A 10,007-nucleotide genomic window follows, 5' to 3' on the forward strand; every position below is an offset into this window, starting at 1 on the left:
CAATAGTTTTCTTGAATAATTTTCATCAATTTTTATTAACTCACGCTGTTGTATTTTATACAACACGTGTAGGTTTTTCAACGCCAAATTGTTGTAAAGTTACAAATCGTTGTTTAACTAACGTATATTCTTCAACAAACTTATTGTGAGCAAAACGTCATAATTATTCAATGCATTAATAATTTAAATTGTTGGGAAAATGTATGCAGCAAAACTATCAGCAAATGTAAAATGTTTAAAATGTATCCGTCTGCTGGTAGTCAAGTACTTCGGAGTCAAAATTAGGGTATTCTTTATAATCAAAGTTCTACAGTTCCTAAACAAGCAAACATACAGGTATACTATTTTCAGCAAAGTTGTGTATTTTTACTATTTGTACAATTTTGTAGTACATGAAAAAGTCATACAACAATTACAAAAAGAGCAAAAATAGAAAAACTGATTTTACAAATTCATATACAATAAATAAAATATTTCTATCTTCGCTGTAGAGATAGAAGGTTACTGTCTTTAGCAAAATTTCTTGTAATAATATGCTCTATAACTTTGCAGAACACATCAATGTGTTATATTGACATTAAAGAAAAATATTTTTTTTATTTCACTTTTAGGGGGATTAATAAAAATTTAAATTCCACCAGACGATAGAGCTTTCAATTTCAAGAAACTCTTCCAAAGGTTCGATAAACCTAAAACCAAGTTTTCCCAGTCAAAACTCTAGTGCACACGTTTTCTTTGGTTTGGGGCTGTTGTGCGCGCGAGTAACTGTGTTACAAAAGTTGGCGCGAGTGTTCGACGGTTAATATATTTTAACCGGTAAAACCAATTCTTATGAAATTTTGCATATTTATTCGTAGTGTCAAAACCTCTCGTTTGATATTAAAATAATTGAAATTAGGTAAATTATCTTGGTTAAAATCATTATAAATTATTGTTAATTTTGGTGTGGTGTATACGGTTGCTCATAACTTTCAAATTAAACGTCCAATCAAAAAACCATTCAATAGTGGTCTATTAGGATATATTATCTTTCGAATGAGACTAATAGCGCATAAATCGGTTTGGCCATCTCTAAGAAACAGGCGATAATTATTACCTTGTCAAAACAGGTTTTTTAAGGCTAACTTTTAAACTACTTGTTTGTTTTCAATTAAAAATTCCTAAACAATTAACCTTTAATAAGGGCTTTCATTTGATACTAAGATCGATGAAATCGGTCATGTAGTTTCGAAGAAACCCGTGTCACGTATTTTTCACATTTTTGCTTATAACTTTTAAACGAAACGTCGTATCACGAAGCAACTCAATAGTGATCTACTAGACAATAACACCTTTCAAACAAAAGTAATAGCGAACCATTCGGTTCAGCCATCTCTGAGAAACAGGCGATAGAAAAAATCATTACATACATACACACACACACAGACATTGTTCAATTCGTCGAACCCTATCGATTGGTATATGTGACTTGGCCCTCCGGGCCTCGGATCAATTTCGTGTTTTTCGACCAATTTTTAAACCTTTGTTATAGTGCAACTGTGATATTGTTTACTTAATTTTCATTTTCGATTATATTTGTGTTTTTGTATCTAATTTATCCGGATTGTACATCAAGGAGTTAAGCAAGTGAATTAAACCATCCTGAACGTTTAGTGCAATCGAAAGCGATATTGTATTTAGTATAGTGAAGAGTGAAAGTGCGCGCTTGGAACTATTGTTTTGTTTGTGTTGTTGACATCGCTGGTGGTGTGACAGGCTCGATTCAGATAGACCGTCACTGAAACGCTAACGTAAAAAAATTAAGAGCATCCATATCGTTAGTCTCAACATGGAAAACATCTGTGATCAGTGTGCTAAGCCGGTTCGTCCGGATACTGACCAAATTACGTGCATGGGATTCTGCAATCATATTGTGCATGCCAAATGCGTTAAAATGAATGCGTCGTTTTTAAAATGTTTACACGAACGACCAAATTTATTTTGGCTATGCGACGAGTGCGTGAAACTCATGAGAATGATACGTTTCAAGGAGACAATGTCCTCGGTAAGCTCATCCATCTCATCGATTCATGATAAGCATGCTGAAGAGTTGAGTGAGCTGAAACAGGCGATCAAAGCGAATGGTGAACAACTGGTGAAGCTTTCCACCGTCGCGGAATCTACGCCAATAACCCCTCGGACCGCTATCAGTGAACCACCGAAGAAACGCCGCCGCGAGGAAAGCTTGAAGGCAAACTTACCACTTCAAGCCGGTACCAAAGCTACTACGTCACATACCATACGTACCGTCTCACCTCCGGTTGATTTGTAGGTACCCGATGTCACCACTGACCAACTGATGTCAGGAAAACACTTGTGTCCTACCTACCTCTCTGACCTGAAGGGTCCGAAAGGCGAATAACTAAAAGCTTTATTTTCGGCAATTACAATGGGTTTTGAACTAACTCTAGCTTTGTCCCTAACTCTATTCGTCCTACTCTATTGCACGCTGAGTGCCAAGCCTAATTCTCTACGCTTCTCTTTCCCCTTCCCCTACGTTCACTTTGGGTGACTGAATTCACTTAATTCTGGCGCAGGCGAAAACTCTCTCGCCCTTGCGCATATTTACAGAGGCGTAAGAATTTATGCAGAGCAGCGCGGAAGCCGCTCGCGTATTCAATTCTCCACGGCCACACGGAAGCCAACGTACCTCGCGGTCGTCGTTGCCTTCCGTGGTTACAAAACACAAACGCAAAAATGTGCTGATAATTAAACCACATCGCGCCGGTAGGTTACGGTACCTAGCCGAATTTGGGTCATCGTGAAAAGCGAAATGCATGGGATGATCAGATGTACCCTATTGATGAGATAATAGATATAATATGGCGTGTCGCAGGGGCATGGGCGTTGCAGATTTATTCTGGCTATACTTGTCTCGTATCCACCCCAGTGTGAAAACGGAGGCTGTGTCCGAACTAGTCAAGGACAGTCTGCATTGTGATGATCCTAAAGTGATTCCTTTGTTAAAAAAAGATGCTGACTTGAACGCGATGAATTTCATTTCCTTTAAAGTAGGCATCGATAAAAAATTTCGAGACATAACACTTGACACGGGTACATGGCCACATGGCATACTATTTCGCGAGTTTGAAGGCACTAGCACAAAAAACTATTGGGCTCCACCCTCAGGCCGGAGATTACCAATCACTCCACGTATCGAGCTAACCCCAGCGAGCGAAACTCTACCCCCGGAACAGAACCTACAACAAATGGAGTCTTAGTTCAATTAGTCGGTACTGATACCTGTGCAATACCATCTTCGGATTGGACACTGGGACGCAACGACTTAAGTATTATGGAAGCCTCTGACTCCTCCGCCGTAGTCGTGCCACCGCCGCCAGCACTCAACAGTCGTCCCGGTCCTACGTGTGTGTACGGAGAACGAGGCTTCCAGCACACTCTTCTCGGCAAGTACAATTACGCTTACCTCATTCCGCTCACTCACCCATGCCGTGTTCTCAGTACTATGGATGCCGCGAACCAGCCCTCAAGATATTGCAACAACGACTCTGCAATAGTTGCGCCACCCTCTAATCGTATCACCAGCTCAATTTCAACAACGGAGCGCACTGTAGATAGCATGATGGAAACCCTCAGCCTGCCCGTCACAGTCGAGCGCTGCCTAAACTTCGATCATACAATTAGTTCCTGCCATCAGAGCCGTTCCGTTCCTGTGCTCGGTGCCGGTGATGGGGGTTTCCAACTTGCTTCCTTGGGCAAGTACCAGCATAATTCCAGTACATCTTCGTTTTTTGAAAGTTTGCCCGTTCGTAGTAACGATTCTTGCGACGATGGTTTACCGTACACTTCTCACCCGAAACCGAACAACTTCAACGATGCTAAACACCCGTTTCACCGCCCGAGTTACCTTTGTTCATCTCCGGGACGCTCATCAGATTGCATTTTGGAAGCTCCTGGTTCCTCTAGCCCAGTCCTGCCGTTTCCCGCAAGTATTCAGCTAAGTCGTCCCGGAACTGTGGCTAGATGTGGATCAGGAGTCTTCCAACTTGCTTCCTCTGGCAAGTATACTCGAGAATCAGTTCATTCGCTGTCTGATGTCAATCCAATTCACAGCACTGCGGGCAACGTTTATGTCAGCGTAGACAGCTCCGTCTCAGCCCGGCCTTCTACTGAGGATAACGCAGCCTAACGACGGCGACGGGGGCTCCTCCAGCTCCGCTAATGGACAGCATTCTTCCGACACATTCGTAATTATCGAGGAAAATGGTACTCCGACCCCAAGTCGCAAACAAGATGTCCTAGTCTTCTATCAAAACGCCGGTGGAATGAATTCCGATATTGAAGACTACCGACTAGTCGTATCGGATTGCTGCTATGATATTATTGTCATTTGCGAAACGTGGCTTAACTCTCAGACGATTTCCATGCAAGTCTTTGGTTCCGAGTACGAGGTTTTCCGTTGCGATCGAAACCCTAACAACAGCCGCAAATCCACTGGCGGTGGTGCTCTGATAGCTGTTCGACGTGGATTGAAAGCAAGAGCAATTGAGAAGGACTCATGGAACAGCGTAGAACAGGTTTGGACGGACATCAAGCTGAGTGATCGCTTCCTCTTTTTGTGTGCCTTATACATCCCACCTGATCGCGTCCGGGACAACGATCTAATTGACGCTCATTGCCAGTCAGTTTACTCAGTTATGAGGGACGCTACGCCGCTCGATGAGATAGTTATTTTGGGCGACTTCAATTTGCCAGATATATCGTGGAAACCTGCCCATAGCGGTTTCCTCTACCCTGATTCTGAAAATTCTAGGATCCATGCCGGTGCAATTAATCTTCTTGACAACTATAGTGCTGCAATGCTTCATCAAGTTAATCATGTCGTCAACGAGAACAACCGTTCGTTAGACCTCTGCTTCGTGAGCGCACAGGACAAGGCCCCATTCATCTCAGCGGCTCCGTGTCCGTTAATCAAGAGAGTTCCACACCATCCTCCTCTGATCGTCTGTATAGAAGATAAACTCCTTCAGGACTTCGATGAATGTCCAGTTGCTATCTCATATAATTTCCGTAAAGCTGACCAACAAAGCATCAATGATTTGTTGTCTAGTATTGACTGGGCAAACACACTAGATCCCGATGACGTCGAAGCCGCTGCGCAGACCTGAGCGTCCTGATATATGCTATTGATCGACACGTACCCAAAAGTAGTCTCCGCAGTACATCTCATCCCTCTTGGCACACGAATGAGCTACGCAGGCTGAAGTCATACAAAAGAGCAGCATTAAGACGATTCACGAAATTTCGTACACTTTCACTAAAACTCCACTATACGAGGATAAACAATTTATACAGGCAAGTCAATCGCCAATGCTTTTCGCAGTATCAACGCAGTATTCAACGAATATTGAAGCATCACCCGAAGTCTTTCTGGAATTACGTAAACGAGCAACGCAAAGAGTCCGGGCTCCCATCATCAATGGAATACAACGGGGAAGTTGCTGCCACTCCTCAGGATACATGCCGTTTCTTTTCCAGGAAGTTTGCAAGTGTTTTCTCCAACGAGGTATTGAGCGCGGACCGTATTGCCCTAGCAGCCAACAACGTTCCAATATATGGTCAAACGCTGGGTGCCATCGACATCAATGTTGAGATGATTTCAAAGGCTGCGAACATGCTCAAGTTGTCCTTTAACCCTGGACCCGATGGACTACCTTCCGTATTCCTGAAGAGACACATAGACTGCTTACTGACACCGTTGCTTCGTTTATTTCGAATGTCCATTTCCAGTGGGATTTTCCCGTCGTGTTGGAAATTTGCACATATGTTCCCTGTACACAAAAAAGGAAGTAAACGAGATGTAGACAACTATCGAGGCATCACATCGTTGAGCGCAGTCTCGAAACTATTCGAGCTGGTGGTCATGGAACCTCTGCTTTCCCACTGTAAGCAATATCTGAGTGCTGATCAACATGGCTTCACATTCCAGCGTTCTACCACTACTAATCTGCTGTGTCTTACATCATACATAACGGAGGGTATGGCACAACGAGCGCAAACAGATGTTTTGTACACAGACCTGTCGGCAGCCTTTGACAAGATAAACCACGCCATCACAATTGCCAAACTACATAGACTGGGTGTTAGCGGTAACCTTTTGCAATGGTTTCAGTCGTATCTCACTGACCGACAGCTGGTGGTTGCCGTTGGAGATTGTCGATCCGATAGCTATCCAGCTTCATCAGGTATACCTCAAGGAAGCCATCTAGGTCCTCTGATTTTTCTGCTCTATTTCAACGACGTTAATTTGGTCATTAAGGGCCCACGACTCTCGTATGCAGATGATCTTAAAATGTACATCCGGATCCGCTCGACTGACGACTGTCACTTTCTTCAAAATCAACTCGAGGCCTTTGCCACTTGGTGCGACGTGAACTGTATGATAGTGAACCCGGAGAAGTGCTCAGCAATCACATTTTCCCGTAAGAAAGATCCGATCCTGTTTCGATATACGCTCGAGGGCACAGTAATTGAACGTGTTTCGCATATTAAAGACTTGGGCGTTGTCTTAGATTCGCAGTTAACGTACAAGCATCATATCTCGTATGTTGTCGCTAAAGCCTCAAGGTCCTTAGGCTTTATCTTTAGGATCGCGAAAACTTTTTCTGACATATACTGCCTCAAATCGCTATACTGTTCGCTGGTGCGGTCAGTTCTGGAATACTGTTCATCTGTTTGGAACCCTAACTACAACAACAGCGCTGAAAGAATCGAGTCCGTTCAGCGTCGATTTCTTAGATTCGCCTTGCGAAAATTGCCATTGAGAAACCCGTTCCGTCTTCCCAGCTATGAAAGCCGCTGTCAACTGATCGATCTAGAACCTCTCCGTGTTCGTCGGGCTAGCTCCAGAGCACTGTTTATCGCGGATAGCTTACAAGGGAGAATTGACTGCCCCGCGCTGCTGGAACAAATTAACATAAATGTTCAACCACGAGCGTTGCGGAACAATGCAATGTTGAGATTGCCACCTCGTCGCACTAACTACAGTATGAACGGCGCTATCGGCGGTCTACAGCGGGCCTTTAATCAAGTATCGTCGTTATTCGACTTTCATCTGCCACGACGGATACTACAGGGCAGTTTCATTCGCTTTTTTCGGGAGAGGTAAACCTCGAAGATACAGTTATTTTAAAATCTGTTTGTATACGTTTGATAGAATCTTACTCAATTCGACTTGACTATTTTTATGTTAACCTGACAATCATTGGGGCCAAATCGAGCCCGTTGATTAATAATAATAAATAAATAAATAAATAAATAGTATAACAAAGGTAAAAACTATAACTTTTTATCATTACCTGCCGGACAAAGATAGAAAACTCAATTCAAACTTTAACACCATGTAAACAAACCACCAAGTGCTGTCAAAAAAGTGTGGTTAGGAGCTCCCGTGTAATTATCTATTAGCGCACGAGTGCTGTAGATCATTACACGGGAGCTCCTAACTAGAGTGACTATATACAGAGTGGCGACAATGTCAAAATTGGAATGATAACCCAGGTAACCAATAAGCATTAATATAAGCAGTAAATCAATCGTTTATTAGCATCCCTGGCGTTTTATACTGCAGGTTGCTGTTTATCAGCCTTTTGACTGCATAACTGTTGTAAATTGGCATCCACAATTCTATTTAAATTCTTCTTGTCGGTAACTAGCTGCAAATAAGCATTGTCAGCACTATAAGAGGGCTACTGTTTTACCTGACTCACTGCGAATATGCGCACGCAAAGTAATCCACACGTTCTTTCCACGTGAAAAATCACGTAAATTTCTCTACAGGGAGTTACGTGACTTTCAGTTGAACATTATTGGAAAATACAATAACATCTATCTGATTTCCACGTAAATGCACGCATACTAATGCAAACTACGTTAAATTCACATAAATAGTACGGGAAAAGTTAGATGGAAAATAATCACATAACTTTTCACGTAATTTCGACGTGAAAATTATTTTGAGTGCGTGTTATTGAAATAAAACGTCACCATGCGTTTTATTCGTTTATAACGCATATGCAGCTAATATCGATAACAACCAGGGCTATGGTGTGCTTGTCAAACTCCATATATTCGATGCGTTACTAACATGCACCAAAAATTTGGCATTTAGGGTTACCATTTTTTCCAAATTAGAGTGACCAAGAAATTTTTGCAATATTTTTATAAATTTTTTACTTTCAATTAGGGCGTTTTTTTTAATTGCTTAGAAATTGAAAAAACAGCGAAGAAAAAATTTGACTTACATATAAAACTAAATCGCTTGTGAAACTTTAAGCTCGTTTTAATTAATTACAATAAAAATTCATTACGACAATCATCAATGACCTTCAAACAAAACAAGTTTGGTTAGCTTATTATGAATAGACTGAATGCTTTTTACTATTGAGTATTTGTGTTTTTATGAAGAACGAACATTGGAAGAACTGGGATTGTTGTTTTTGAAATACTACTGCAAATACTAAATAGGAGGAATTTTTTATGGGGATGATGATTTCGATGCTAGGTACGAAATTTTCGCTTGACACCACCCCCCTGCATCGAATATATGGAGTTTGACAAGCACACCATAGCCCTGGTCACAGCAAACTTTCGAAGGGTTTCGCTGTAGGGCTGACCTTTCTTTCGAAACTTTATTTCGTGGAGAAGAGGATTGTTCGACGAAAAGATCTATTTTTAAATTTATAATTTGATAATTTTAGTTCTAATGGAGTCCAATATGAATATACCTGTAGTTTATTCTTATCTGATACTAAAAGTAATTTTCTTTTTTGTAGCACTGTCAATAGCTGCTCGGTTTTACAGAGTCTTGTTCTAAGTCTGGCATTCTGAGTCCTGAAACGTCTATTGGCCAGCTGTAATTTCCGCAGACGAAATTTTATTTTTATTAAATCCTGTTGTCTCGTACATCGCTGTCTTAAATTTCTATAAGAGAAACAACATTCACATAATTTCATTAAACAGCAAAATTTCAAGTTCATATTGAACCTACCTCACCACGGCGTCTCTTTTTGACTGTTCCAATGAATTCGAATGGGATGCTCCTTCTCCTGCTTCATGATCGCATACCATTTGTTGCTTTATGCGGTATCCACTGGAAATGTAATAATAATTATATGTCTTAGTACAATATACGTTTCAGACATTCCGGAAAGTGATAAAATTATATTACCTTTCAAGGCGTGTTTCTGGGCATGCTCCGAAGATCGACGGAACAGCATCCTTTTTTAGACTTTTTTGATTATTCGCCGTACAAAAACTTTGATCATTGAAATGTTTAGAGCAGAGCCTTATGGTCTCAAAATTGATCGTTTCGATCACAAATAAACGGTTCTCTGCATTGGCAATCAACTGCAACCAAATGTTTCTTTTGTGTGTATTTTTGGGAAACCGGTGTTTTGATATTCCTGTTTTATGGAAATCAGTACACGGAGAAAAATGTATGGCAAAAACAACCATATTTTAGGTTGCTTCAACCAGCTTTTCACTTTGAAATTTGCGTAAATATATACTTGGTTACTTTGACAAACCGCGATGCTTGAAATTAACTGAAATATTAGGTTGTTTTTGCTTTAGGAATTAACTTCAATTCAACAAATATTTGCTTGAAATAACCAGAATCTTGGTTGTTTGGTTTTGACAGTCGATATCTTTTAGGTAATATCAACTAAACTTTATAGTTTGATGTAAACAAATTTTAGTTAAAAACAAACTGATTAAATCTTTAAAGGCAAACATTAAAACGTTTGAAACAAACTAATAGTCTTTTGAAATAAACCTAAAATGAACGTTAAATGTAACCAAAAATGTTGTTTGCAACAACCAAGAAATTTATTGAAAACAATTTTTGCGGTTTTAAACATATATAGGGTATTGTCGTTATCGTCGGGCCACTGTTATGGTCGGGCCATCACGATTTTACAGTTTTAGTAACTCATGATATCTATGAT

The 10,007-nt window shown here is 40.7% G+C and overlaps 1 long non-coding RNA gene across 1 annotated transcript; it reads right to left on the reverse strand.

Moving 5' to 3' along the window:
- Positions 1–8,841: 8,841 nt before the first annotated feature.
- LOC128734915 (uncharacterized) lies at positions 8,842–9,422 on the reverse strand. The gene is made up of 3 exons (XR_008411995.1): positions 9,230–9,422; positions 9,050–9,151; positions 8,842–8,982 (listed from the first exon to the last, which is right to left on the reverse strand). It is a non-coding gene; the product is annotated as an uncharacterized LOC128734915 (long non-coding RNA).
- Positions 9,423–10,007: the final 585 nt, after the last annotated feature.

Source organism: Sabethes cyaneus, chromosome 2 (assembly GCF_943734655.1).
Source record: "Sabethes cyaneus chromosome 2, idSabCyanKW18_F2, whole genome shotgun sequence".
Lineage (NCBI taxonomy): Eukaryota > Metazoa > Arthropoda > Insecta > Diptera > Culicidae > Sabethes > Sabethes cyaneus.